The sequence below is a fragment of the Hemitrygon akajei genome, chromosome 5, assembly GCF_048418815.1.
Source record: "Hemitrygon akajei chromosome 5, sHemAka1.3, whole genome shotgun sequence".
Taxonomy (NCBI): domain Eukaryota; kingdom Metazoa; phylum Chordata; class Chondrichthyes; order Myliobatiformes; family Dasyatidae; genus Hemitrygon; species Hemitrygon akajei.
Window position 1 is genome coordinate 142,306,057 of NC_133128.1, and position 14,243 is coordinate 142,320,299.

Sequence of the window (14,243 nt, forward strand, 5' to 3'; positions counted from 1 at the left end):
TCTTAATTTGAAGCTACTCCATGGTTTCTCTGGCAGAGTGCTTTGGGTCATTGTCCTGCTGAAAGATGAACTTCCTCGCCAGTTTAAGCTTCCTGGCAGAGGCCAACAGGTTTTTATCCAGGATCTCTCAGTATTTAGCAGGATTCATCTTCCCATCAATCCTGACCAGATTTCCAGTCTCTGCTGCTGAAAAGCATCCCCATAGCATGATCCTATCTCTACCATACTTTACAGGATGGATGGTGTTACCCCAAGTGCAGTATTAGATTTATCTCACACACACACACACACACACACACACAGTTGAGGCCAAAACGATCCACTCCACAAGACCTTCTTCCATATCTTTACAGTATCTTCTAAGTGACATTTTGCAAAATCTTTACAGACAAGGATATCCTTTTTTTGTTCGGCAAGGCCTCTTCCCTGCCACTCTTCCATAAATACCCTTTTGTGTAAGGCCTTAGAGATTGTGGAGCCCTGAACATCATCTCCAGTTGCAGCCACTGACTTCTGCAAGTCAGAGTGATTGTTGCCATCACTGAGGCCTCTCTTACAAGTGCCACACTTCTTGACCTAGGCAATGTGGCTGCGGTTTCATATTTTTTCCACTTTTTCACAATGAACTGAGCTGAGCTCTAAGGTATGTTCAGTGCCTTTGAGAAGGTCTTGTACCCTTCCCAAGACTTGTGCTTCACTATTGTCATTTCTCTGTCTTGCCTTAAACGCACTAATGTCTCCATTTTCATTCGCTCTGTTGAACATCGACCATAGTGTTGGACCTCACAGAGAGTGGGGTGTTTACAACATTCTTATGAATTTGTTGAAAACAGGTGATCCTCCAGTTTTCTACATCAACAAATTGGGTGAGATGGTAAGGTAATACAACATATTGCACCTGAGGAAAGTTAGCATAGTAATTACAAAGGCAATGAATACTTTTTCAGCCTCACTATGTTGGTTTTTAATTTTTAGTGAATTGATGACAGGTTTTGGAATTTTTCTTTTGATTTGACATGATGCACAATGTTTTGTACATTAGCTCAAAAAATTCCTACTTCAATATACAGTATAATATGAAGGTAGTTATGGGACTGAATACTTCTTGAAGGCACTGTAATTCCAATTAACATATTTGAAAATTCTGCTTGATCGCTGACCTTATAAATTTGCATTCTGGTGATTTTCCAGAGGGCATAAAAGTTCTCTGGACCACTCAAAAATAAAATGCATGCTAAAAAGTTATTAGCCAACATAACTGAAGCTCACTCACTTTCCCCGTACAGTCATTTGACCAATTTCACTCAATAGCAACAAAAACTGTACAGCTGGAGGTGCACAAGATGCATCCTATGTAGAGCAATTAAATAGACAATTACATGCAGACAGTTCCATAAATAACTCACACTAACTTCTTATACTGAAATAAGAAGCAGAGCAAAGCTTGTTCAATGCTTTTAATTTTAAATAGTGAAATAGAGACACGACATTGTAGATTCTGGAATCTGGAGTAAAAAGAAACAAACTGCTGGAGGGACTGTGCAGGCCAAGCTTGTGGAGGCAAAGGGATAGTTGATGATTCAGATTGAGATTTCGCATCAGGATCCCAATGTAAGATCTTAACCTGAGATGTTGACCATCCCTTTGCCTGAACAGGTGTTACTTGGCCCACATTATTTCCTCCAGCAGATTGTTTATTGTCAGCTGTAGTTTTCTTTCATAGAAAAAAAGGACAAATCTTTAGACAAAAAGCACCTAGGAAAAATAACAACATTAAATGCTATGAAAAAACAGACTAATTAAACCTACAGTAGTAGATAGGGTTATCATAAAAAATGTTCCCTTTAAACCTTTAGCTATCAATGATGTGTCAGACAGAGTGGGTTTGATTCCTCACCCCTTCTCAGTTAACTAACCTCACATGAATCTGCCACAGTGGTTGAACCAAAAATGGCTAGTTTTTATGCTTCTGGAATAAATATTCAGTAACTTCTCCTTCAAACACACAAAAGAAAGAATGGATGAAATTCTGCCACTCCCTGTAAATATCCTACAATCACAAAGGTATTGAAAATATATGAAGAATTTAACAACCCTAATACTAGCAAAAGAAAATCCACTAGCACTAAGTAACCTTCATTCCATTGCTGCCTTTGAGGGTGATATGAAAGACACCTCTCCAACTTAAATTTATTAGACAACCATAGAAGGTATTCCTATCATAATTCTTTGTTATTTTATTATGATGGTTAAAGCCCATTCAAAAACAAAGTCAGAAAGAAAAGAATCCACCTTTTGAAAACAGTTAATTTGCTTCTAAGAATTCATAAAGCAAAACCTAAGAAATACATATTGTTTAGCAAATGCAATCATTAAACCACTTGAATATATTGATTTATTAGCATATTATCAGTATAAAGTCACAATTCAAATTTCATATTACTCTGTCAAAAGGTGTATATTAATATATTGAGCAGTGTTTTCCAACTCAACCATTAACTGTTATTACGGTTATAACTATTTTATGAACTAATCAACAAGCAATAAGGAACATCCAGAGATTTCTCCTGTGAAATAAATTACACACAAACTATGGCTCTAAAACATTCATGTTCAAGACAACATGATGCATTTTATACCCAATGAAGTTCTCTAAGGATTGAGATTTGAAATGCAGCAGCCATGTCTCAAGAGCCCTTTGACAATGACCCTATTTTCTAAGCTTTGGGTTTACGGTGTAAATATTAGCCAAGCTGCTATGGTATCCCTTATGCACACCCAGAGAGCAGATGGGGTCTGAATATAGTTTAATGCCTTACAGTCATACTGGATCATAGTATCAATTCAGATGCCTGAGGACAGATCACCGGAGTGAAACTTGAACCCATAACCCCTGGATCAGAGGAAGGAGAGTAACTAACAGCTTTACTCACAGTATTTTGTTTGCTGATTTCCAATATGAACATTCCTTCAACATCGAATCTATTCAAAGAAAGATCATTTCTACCTCACCCACCATGGTGCATTTACATTTTTGTGCAATTTTACTGCCTTGTCTGCCAATGCAAAGGCAAACAGAAAATATAATTAAACAGCAAGTGTGTATTAAAATAGTCTACCTTGCAACAAATGTCAACACTGCTTCAGAATGAGATCAGGGTTATTTTTAGCTACAGGTTCTTCTTACAGCTTCTGCAGCACCTGATTGCGACACCCACACAAAATAGAGACAATAATCAGAGGTAAAACTGAGGGAAAAAACACCACAGCAAATATCTACAAAAAACATTCACAAGCAGGGAGAATTTTTTATTGCACAATTGTTTCTTTTCGAAACAAAAGATATAAAGTACAAAATATACAGTGTGCTTATTCTCAAATACAAATGTCAAAAAAGCAGATTTTTCTTAAAAGCTGATTTTTAATAACTCCAAATCCTATTACCAAGCAGATTGCAGATTCCAAGTTAAAAAGAATTATCTGTAGATTTTTCTATTTTTCTCCTGTTGCCTTAAAAGATCTAGGGGGTTGGGAAATAGTATGTTACTACTGAAAATTAATAGAATAGCTCTCTCTTACCATTAAAATATCAATGGCCACAACTTCATGCCATGAAAGGTTAATATCAGGAAGCCACATTTAGCGACATTCCACTGCAGCACAGAACAGAAAACAAGCTAGTAATCCAGGACATTCTCTACTAACATCCAATGGTTATTAGCTGCAAACGTTTTCCTCAGCGTTCCTTTGATACAATTGTTAAAAATCCTCTCCCAGCTGATAAAAGCCAAGACAAATCACTCATTCAGTATTATGAAGCAGACGGTACCCATGGTTACCTTCCCCATTTACTGCAGTTGCAAACTTGAAGTAATTGTTGATGAGAAAGAAATTAAGTTTCCGTCAGAACAAGGCAGGTTTGCCCAAGCTATTTGCTTACAGAATTTAATGATGACATCAGAACACTCTGTCAAGCATACTGAGCACTTACTGCACAGTCATCCATTTCCTGAAACTCAATGAATGTATTTAGCCCCAGACCAGCAGTACAGCTAAACCAGTCTCATTAAATCAAGCCACACAAGTTAATATTTCCACAATACACCCAATCAAATTCCACTAGCTAGTAAATGATCTTACAACATGCATACAGCTAGTCCACAACATACTCAAGAAACAAAAGCACCACCCTGCATTTTAGGGTGAAGTAATAAAATTTTAGCAATAATTTGTAAAATATTACTTGGACAGTACAAGAGAGAAGTGCTAAACCACCCAGTTTCTTTTTTGACAGAGTTGCTCTGGAGAGCTGGTGCTTCTTAAATATTTCTTAAACATTGGAAATACCTATAACTTTTAATTTCCAAATAAATACATCAAGATGTTTCATTATTATTAACAAGATTTAAAAGAAGAGTCTCCTGAACTGTGGCAAAGTACAAAGTCTCTTCAAAGTGTCTCTTGCTAGGTCAACACATGATTTTCTTACAAAACTAGCTGAACCATGTGTAACGTTGCTGGGTGTACAATATGACATACCACACGACTAAGAATGCAGATTTTTAAATTCTTTTGTGTTATTACACATGACAGAGATAAAAAAAATAAATTATCCAGAGATAGCAGAATGCATTTCCAGTTGCTGAAGCCATCTACCATTGTCACAATTTTTTAAATTAATTTTTTTTATGCATTTCTACAAACCAACTACAAACAAAAAACCCAACAACAAAGTAAAGGTTAATACAGTGCAAAATAAGCATATCAATTATATAATTCCTAACAATAAGGAAACAGCACCCAGAATAAAATCATATAAAGTTAGTATCCTCCCCAACCTCCCACTATGGAAATCCAGGCCAACCATTACAATATGTAAAAAAAAATCGGAGCATTCAACCCCACAGAGCTGTAAATATAAACTTAAAAAAATAATAATGCCTACTACCAAAACTATAATGTAATTTCCATCAAAAAGAAACCATAAAACTTACAGAGAAAAAAAAGTTGTAAGAGATTAAAAAGAATAATCTAAAGGGGAGTTATGAAAGTATTCAAGAAAAGGTCCCCACACCTTTTGAAATTTTATGTCCGAATTGAGAAGTGAGTAATTAATTAGTATTTCATGACCTCCCTTTTAAAGTAGTTAATTATCAATTTACTTACATTGGTATTACAAAAACAAGGAACTTCAAGAATCTTTTTTGAGAAAATTTTGCTAATCTTTTAAATTCTACAAAACAGAGTTTGACACAATGGTCATCCTTATCTATGTCTCTGGTAGGTCGAATTAATGTTATTAGAATGTATATCCTTCCTAAATTTTTATACTTATTTCAGTCTATACCAATTTTTATTTCTAAAGCTTTTTTTTGACTTGTTAGATTCTATCATTTTGTCCTATCTATGGAAGGACAAACATTCTAAACTTAATAAAGCTTACCTTCAAAAATCTAAAAAAGGTGGTATGGCTTAGCCCAACTTCCATTTATATTATTGGGCAGCCAATATTCGCTGTCTTACTTTTTGGTTCTTTTTTTATAATCAGTCTGACTGTCCAAAATGGGTGGCCATGGAGTTGAACTCTACTAAGGATCTCTTTACTTCTGCACTTCTTGGATCTGCACTCCCTTGTCGCTTGCCTAGACTAATTGTTAATCCTCTTATTAGACATACTCTGAGAATATGGGCTCAGTTTAGAAAATTTAATGGCCTTCATGGTTTCTCTCTCTCTAGTCCTATCTTACACAATCATCTTTTCCTACCTTCTATGCAAGACTCAACATTTCATGATTGGTATAGAAAGGGCATTAGGCGCTTTGAAGATCTTTTCATAGATAATTGTTTTGCAACTTTTCAACAACTGCCAGCAAAGTTTAATTCTGTCACAAATTTAAATTCATTTAGATGAATTCATGAGAACAAACATTTGACAGCAAGTTTTTACATTAATATGTTTTATTAGAAAAACACAGCTTATATTTGCTAAAAACGATAATTTCCTGGAACTGATGATTATTTTGAAACATTGATTAAATCTGCATGACAGGGGTATAGTGGCATTTAATGAAACCAAATTCCATTTGCAACCGATCAGGAAAATTTTACAACAGTGGAGTGTAGCATTTAAACCTAGTGCCTGCACCATGTCTTTGCAAATTTAATTTCATTGAGGACACATCTTTTAGTAGTGCTTTGCTTCCATGCATGATAATAGTTACCTAGGTACACACTTTTTTTTCTTTACACATGTCTGAATACAGTTGGCCCTCCTTATCCGCGGATTCCGCATACGCAGATTCAACCAACCACGGATCGGGAAAACCCAGAAGTTCTCTCTCCAGCACTCGTCGTTTGAGCATGTACAGACTATGTTTTCTTGTCATTATTCCCTGAACAATACAGTATAACAACTATTTACATAGCATTTACATTGTATTAGGTATTATAAATAATCTAGAAATGAGTTAAAAGTACAGGCGGTCCCCGGGTTATGAATGAGTTCCATTCCTGAGTCCGTCTTTAAGTCGGATTTGAAGTCGGAACAGGTACATCTGGTATTATTTAGCGTCAGTTAGTCAAACGTTTTTCTTAGTATATAGTACATATTTTACCTTTCTATGCATATAAAACACTTAAGAAACATACGTATTTCAATAATTAAACCACTGCATTGCTTAGTAATAATTGTAGCTTTCATCGGGGCAGGGCCGTTCACGTGCTCCATTAAAATTGTTCCAATCGTTGACCAACTGTAGCCTAACGCTTTTCCAATGACCGATAGCGTTTCACCTCTTTCCGATCACTTTATTACTTCCACCTTATTTTCAATCGTGATCGTGATTATTTTCCTGAACAGAAACACCGCAGATTCAGAGCTGCACTGCTGGGTCCTAATGTCCACCATATAGAGCATGTTAAATAAGGTCTGGGGCTCCACTGGGTCCTAAAGACCACCGCACTGAGCCAGGTTAAATAAGGGACTTGAGCATCTGCGTTTTTTGGCATCTGCGGGGGGTCTTGGAACCAATCCCCCGCGGATAAGGAGGGCCGACTGTATGTTCACTGAAGAGATTTCTATGAACCTTTGTTTAGTGAAGAACAAAATAATGCTACGAACACCAAATCTATCTGATATTTACTATATGCTCATTAAACCTCTGACAGGTTTTTGTGAATAGATGCAAGATAATGGATTTATGGAAAGCTTCACTATCTTTGATATACAAAGTTAGCAAAGCTAAAGGAGGAATACAATACTTTTAATTTTGCGAAGAAACGTATATCCTAAACTTAATGGCAAAGATGTGCAGCCACTGCGGTTAGTCAAGTCCCTGGGTTCTGGGTGATGGAGCAAGATTTTCCTTGCCTGCCCATGGTCTTAGTGACTGTATTTTCTTGTCACTATGGGGCTATGTTGAGGAAATCAGTTGGCTGCAGAAAACAGAAGGGTACAATAAGGAAGAGATAAAGGATTTGAAGAGGAAATATATGAGATGGATGTCTGAGAGCTTGGGATTATCAGTCTGCGCCCTTGTGTCATCACTATGATATGTCCGAACAAAGACCTGTCTGCTTTCAAGATGATCGCCCTCCCATTTGATTTCACTTCTCTCTTCTTACACATATCATGTAATGTTTTCAGCTTGTTGATTTTCATTGGGTCGGAATTTCTTTGCTGGTGAGTCTTCTTTTAGTCTCTCATCCTTGAAGGTTGAATAGCATTGCTCACCGATCACATATGCCTTCATCAGGTCGGAGGTAATGTCCTTGGGGGCTGCCTTTGCTGTAGACAAGCTACAACCGCTGTAATGCTATCACATATTTTCTAGCACTAGGGGTGTATACCTTGCCAAAAATCACTATAAGAATTATTCCCCCCCCCCCCCCCCGGTTGGTACTGGTGGCCCAAGTTTGGGGTCCTGGCTCACAGACTACTAACCTCATTGCTGCAATTCCCTCTGCTGCTCAGATACAGACAAAGTTCAGATTAGTGATAATGGGGCCCATCTTTAAGAAGGGTGACTAATCTAACTAAAGCAAGGTTTCCTTGCTGTTTGATAAAGGAAGAGTTATCAACAGCATTCTCTTCAACAATCTTTAAGTGCCTTAAGAGTTGTTCCTGAAATGGTAGCATGGATTCTGTGCATTTAGAGTTACAGTGGGACCAATGATAACTCCAAGAATACAAGTGGGTAAAACAACACGAAACTTGGACCTTCTCAACTTCAATGAAGAAGTGACAGTTATAGTCAGGAAGGACTACAGAAAACCCTCTTCAAATTTGGCTGACCGCAAAAAATTTGTCCTCTTCTTGCATTTTCCTGCATCACTATCTAATATGGAGGGGCCACTGCATAGGATCAGAAAAAACTGCAGAAGATTGCAAACTCAGCCAGTTTGATCATGGGAAGAAGCCTCTCCAGCATCGAGCACATTTTCAAAAGGTATTGCTTCAAAAAGGCATCCATTGTGAAGGACCTCCATCACCTAAATTATGCCCTCCTCTCATTGGGAGGAGGTCCAGGAACCTGAAGATACCCTCTCAATAGTTTAGGAACAGCTTCTTCCCCTCTGCCATCAGATTTCTGAATGGACAATGAACCTACCATAAACATTACCTCACTATTATTTTTCGCTCTCTTTTTGATTTGCTTACTTAATTAAAAAACGGTATATATAAATTTCTTACTGTAATTCATAGCTTTTTGTGTGTAGTGCACTGCACTGCTGCCATAAAACAACAAATTTTCAAGTTCAATGCCTCAGTTTCTCCAACCTTTCTCAATGCATTATTGCTTCCTTACCTCCAAACAACCTCTCAGGAGCACAGAAATGGTTTAACCAATCTCACCTGCACTACAAAATTAACAACTTCAGCAGCACAATAATAGCACATGATTACATGTACAACACACTGGAGGAACTCAGCAGGCTGGGCAGCATCCATGGGCAGCACTCGTTTCCACAGATGCTGCCCGACCTGCTTTCCTCCAGCGTGTTGTACGTGTTGCTTTGACCACAGCATCTGCAGTGTACTTTGTGTTTAATAACACATGCTTGTGCACATTTGGAGGCCAAGCTCAGAGTTTATGTCAGTTCAATCACTGAAAGAAATGAAGGCCTTTACACTCATCAACTGTCCTCTACCAACCTGCCATCAGTGCACAACATCACCTCAGACAATAAAAGGGCCTATTTTGTTAAATTCCATAGAACTAAAGTTAAAGCTGCAATTCTACAGATGTTAAACTGCCTGTGCATCTAGTGTTTTCATCTTCCTTTCCTTGGTGCCAAAACACTCCCTAAATGAGTCCACAAAATTCATTTAAAAATATACACTCTGTGCCACTTTATTAGGTACACCCGTTCATTAATGCAAATATCTAATCAACCAATTATGTGCATACTCAATGAATAAAAACATGCAGACATGTTAAAGAGGTTCAGTTGTTGTTCAGACCATACAAAAGAATGGGGAAGAAATGTGACCTGAGTAACTTTGAACATAATGATTGCTGGTGCCAGGTGGGGTGGTTTGAATATCTCAAACTGTTGATCTATTAGGACTTTCATTCACAAAGATCGCTAGAGCCTACAGAAAATGGTGCAAATAAATAAAAAGAAACATCCAGTGAGCAGCAGTTCTATGGTTGAAAGCTCCTTGTTAATGAGAGAAGTCAGAGGAGAATCGCCAGACTGGTTCAAGCTGACAGGAAGGTGACAGTAACTCAAATAACCATATGTAACAACAGTGGTGTGCAGAAGAACATCTCTGAATGCACAACACATCAAACCTTGAAGTGGATAGGATACAGCAACAGAAGAACATGAACAAACACTTAGTGGCCACTTTATTAGGCACAGGAAGTATCTAATAAAGTGGCCATTGAGTGCAGAGTAAACTACAGTTTATATTTAGTGAGTAACTAACACATAGTTTAAGGGAAAACCAGGTAATATCAGATGTATATACACAAACCTTCATAATTCATCCAATTCATGTACAATAAAAAAATTTCTATGTAGCCAAAATTTTAGCTATTATAATTAGCACTGGAAATTGAAAAGCTTCATGGAGTTTTGAATTAATTACATTAATTCAATTTAATTATAATACTTATGTTTTAATAAAATAATTAAAATAACTATTCTGTCATTAATGGTTACTTGGGTATTTTATTTAGTGCCGTTAAACAAGACATAATTACAAGAATGAAAATAAAAGCACCAGAGATGCTGGAAATCTGAAGTAAAATCAGCAAATGCTGGAAACACTCAGTAGATCAGAAACCATCCGTGGAAGGCAAATCAGGTAATATTTCAGGTCCAGGAACCTTCATTGGAACAGCTGCTCTTTCTATATACAATTGCATGAATCCAGTGATTCATGGTGCATCATTACAAGGACTGAAACAGATCACCATACCTTTCCAGTCCTTTTGAAGGTAAAAGCCCCATAGTTAAACACTCTTTGATTGAGGTGTTAAGTACTGAAACAAATGTAATGACATTTGAGCAATGATCTATTGACTAACACTGAGTGCTTGCAATGTTGGACATTTGGGAATTATACAATTAGAAATATGAGATTAGATCAACATTAGCTTCACAGCTCTACAACTCTCTTCTGTCTCCCTCTCTCCCTCCCTCCTTCCCACACCCCTTTCATTTGTATTTGGTACAGCATTTGGAAAACTATCAGTAAACTCTTCACCTTCTGGCAGACTGGGGCCAAGAACCAGGCTTAACTGGGAGAAGTACCTGGTTGGGCCAATCATTAAACACAGGGATTTTTTTTTTCTTTAATTCTGTTTTGGAACAGTATTGTACACACTTTGGTTCAATGAATGAAAATCAGTCAAAAAACTACTGCATAATTTTTTCACAAATAGCTATTGCCACCCACAGCTTGAGAAGCTGTGGGTGAAAATAGATATTTCATGCCAAAGCAAATTGTAACATACAACAGGAAATGCAAATGGAAGAGCTTCTATAAATATCACAGCCACAGATCTTATTTCAATGGCTCAGTTCAGTCTTAAAGCAGATTGATTCTGACCACGTCTCAAACACCTAGATGACCCAGTTTCAGTAAAAATTCAAAACTGCACTAGTTAATACTTTCGATGCTCTTCTATTAAATAACACAGAGAGCAGCTGCTGACTGCAATCTCTACACTAATTGGATTTAAAAACCCTGACTAACAAATAGTCAAGCAATTTATCTTGAAGGTATAAAAGTAAACAATCAGCAGATTTCCAAAGTCAATACTTTTTAACTTAAACGCTTTTCACATTTCAGTCCAATTTCAAGCCCCACATAAATTACATTAAGGTTGGTTTATTGGGAAGTACACATAGGAATAAGTTAATCACAATAAAAAAAACTGTTGGTGTTTCTTTCATTGCTGACATTTGATCTAGGGAACATAATTTTGCATGTATACCATAGCCAACGTCAACAAGTCATCTGATTTTTATTACTTGTGCTTTTTTTGAAACCATGAAATTATTCTGGCTGACATTTTAAATTAATTGAAACCAGTTTTGTTTCACAATGCCACCAAAACTGTAAAACACTTTCAGATTGCTGGATAACTGGATAACACAGTGAAGTGGCAAAAATATTATCAGATATTGCAAAGTAAATAAACTTTATGTGGTGTCAAACTAGGTGAGAAAACTATCCAGATTTAATGGTCCACCTAGACATTTCAACAGAAGCCTTCAGTTGTCCAAAATTGTCCAGACAGTATGGGTCAAGTTTGATTGCTTTGAACCGGTATTAAATGGCTTTACTATTACCTGCAATATGAGTCATGAAGATTTCTCCTAGGTAGCTAAACTTACATGTCATGCAGGTAATACAAAAAGGATGATAGAAATTGTAACTAAAGTTGTTGATGTGCTAGACTGCCAAAAGTACATAATATTGCTTTATTAAGACTCAATGCAATGAAGTTGTACTTTCCCATACCATCCCTTAGCACCACCAGACTAAAACAAATGTTCAATTTCATCCACTCAATTGGAGATATCTTGTTGTGGGCAAACCCCTTTTTACAGTAGGTATTTTCAACAATTTAACACCAGATGAACCCCAATCTTTAAAAAGTACACTGCAATGAATCAATAATCAGAACTTTGCAGAACAGGAACAGGCCCCTCAAGCCATCAATATCTGTACCAATCAAACTAATCATATCTGCACATTCATGGTCTATATCCCTCCATTCCCTGTTTATGTATGTGCCTAATGCCTCTTAAGTGTTATGGTTGTCTCTTCTTCCACCACCTTCCCCGGCAGCATGCTTCAGGCATCTACCACCGTTAAAAAAAAATCTTGCCTTCCTAATCTCCTTTAAACTTTCCTCCTTTCACTTTAAACCTATGGCCTCTAGTATTTGGGAAAAAGACTTACCGTCTGCTCCAACTGTGCTTCTCATAATTTTGTATACTTCTATCAGGTTGCCTGAGCCTCTGACTCTCCAGAGGAAGCATCTCCTTATAGCTAATATTCTTCAATCCCAGCAATATCCTAGTGAACCTCTTCTTCACCCTTTCAGATTTATTTATCACATATTTATGTAAGCATACGGTGAAATGTATCATTTGTGTTAACAACCAATACAAAACGAAGGATATGCAGGGGGCAGAGTGCAAGTGGCACCAGACATTCTAGGGCCAATACAGCATTCCCACAATGTTCAACAGAACCTGTGATAAATAAATCCGAATCTGAAAGGGTGCAAAACATTGATTTCTAAATAAATAAACCTCTGAGCCTCAAGTCCTTGACCCGGACACTCAGGCATCGGGCCTACAGTCTGTAGTCTTTGGCCCAGATTCGCAAACAATGGGCTTCTGACAACTGGACTGTCCAACCACAAGGACTCTACCTCTGGACTTGATGACCCTTGGACTTCAACTTCCGACTTTGGTCTTCAGAACATGCCAACCGCTGGGTATCAACCAAGGACTCACTGACCATGGGTCGGACTTTTAGGCCTCAATTTCCAGTCTCATATGAACCTCCAACTCAGGTGACTGACAGGGTCACTGGTCGTCATGACTCCCATCTGTGGGGACCTCTGACTTGGACCTACCTGGGAATCTACAGATCAGACACATACACTTTCACCTAAATCATTAATATATACTGATCATTATTGTTAATTGGGCCATCGTTTAATCAGGGCAGCTGTATGTAACGCCCTGCAAGGTTTCACTGCTAATGTAATGGCTTCTCTGTAGTAGAAGTGTTTGGGTTAAAACTAGAGATAACGGGGGCTTTGGAATGTGCACCATCCAATGAGAGGTGTGTTGTTTGTGTCTCTGAGAGAAAGTACTAACAGTCTTTTGTCGGTGAGAGATGAAGAGAGAAGAAATGAGAGGAGCGAGTTGGTAGACCACAGGGCAGAGTGGACTTGGAGTGAGGGTCTGGGAGTCAACGACGCTCGGAGGAAATCAATAGGGAATTCAAGGACGGAAAACCGTGAGCTCCAATGCACACAATAGGTTGTTTCATTAAAATGGGCCCTTTTTCTTTCTGTTTTTCGTACTAACCCTGTACCCAGCTTAAGAATTATAAAGCTCAGTTGTTTAATTGCATATGGTATACTGTCTGATCTTTCGAGGTACTGAGTTGTAACAGGGAAACACATCACGCAGCATCCACACAAACGAGATTTCATCATTTTGTCGGGGGCGGCGACTATCTTCCCCTAGATTTACGCAGGCCACCGAACCTGGGGGTTACATGTATATTTGGGACAACTCTTAAAACAACAAAAACAAATTGAGAAAACAACTGGGATTTCCTTTGTTTATTTAGGAAACTATGCCACTTAACTGGGACAGGAGAATGTTGCTGGGGCAGCCACTTATTTGGGATATTATGCTACTTAAATGGGACAGGAGACTGTTACTGAACAGTTTCTAACTAATGTCAGTCACGTGCATGTTGTGTGGCTGTTCAATATTACACTGTGCTCAGACTGAACAGTTTTTAAACAGCATCAGTTGCGTGTGTTTGTGTCAAAGAATCAGTGATTTTTGTCTTTGATAGTTGGTGAGAAATAAACAGAAAGACAATTCAGTACTGTTTTGCTCACGGTGTTTTCAAGCATTCAGACTTGGAGATGCCAGAAACAGCCAGGAGTGGAAATGTAACCATTTCACTACTTCAACCAGTTGGGAACTACGAAGGATTTGAAGGTATCAACAATTATCTTGAATGT

At 37.7% G+C, this 14,243-nt stretch overlaps 1 protein-coding gene across 11 annotated transcripts in view; it reads right to left on the reverse strand.

Moving 5' to 3' along the window:
• hdac4 (histone deacetylase 4) overlaps positions 1 to 14,243 on the reverse strand; it is a 436,407-nt gene that overhangs the window by 224,768 nt on the left and 197,396 nt on the right. The window contains exon 1 of one of the 11 annotated variants that reach the window (XM_073046737.1): positions 3,580 to 3,736. The exons of the other annotated variants lie outside the window; for them this stretch is intronic. The gene's annotated coding sequence lies outside the window, so the exon portion shown is untranslated. Of the gene's footprint in view, positions 1 to 3,579; positions 3,737 to 14,243 lie in introns of those variants that run through there. 11 annotated transcript variants of the gene reach the window in all.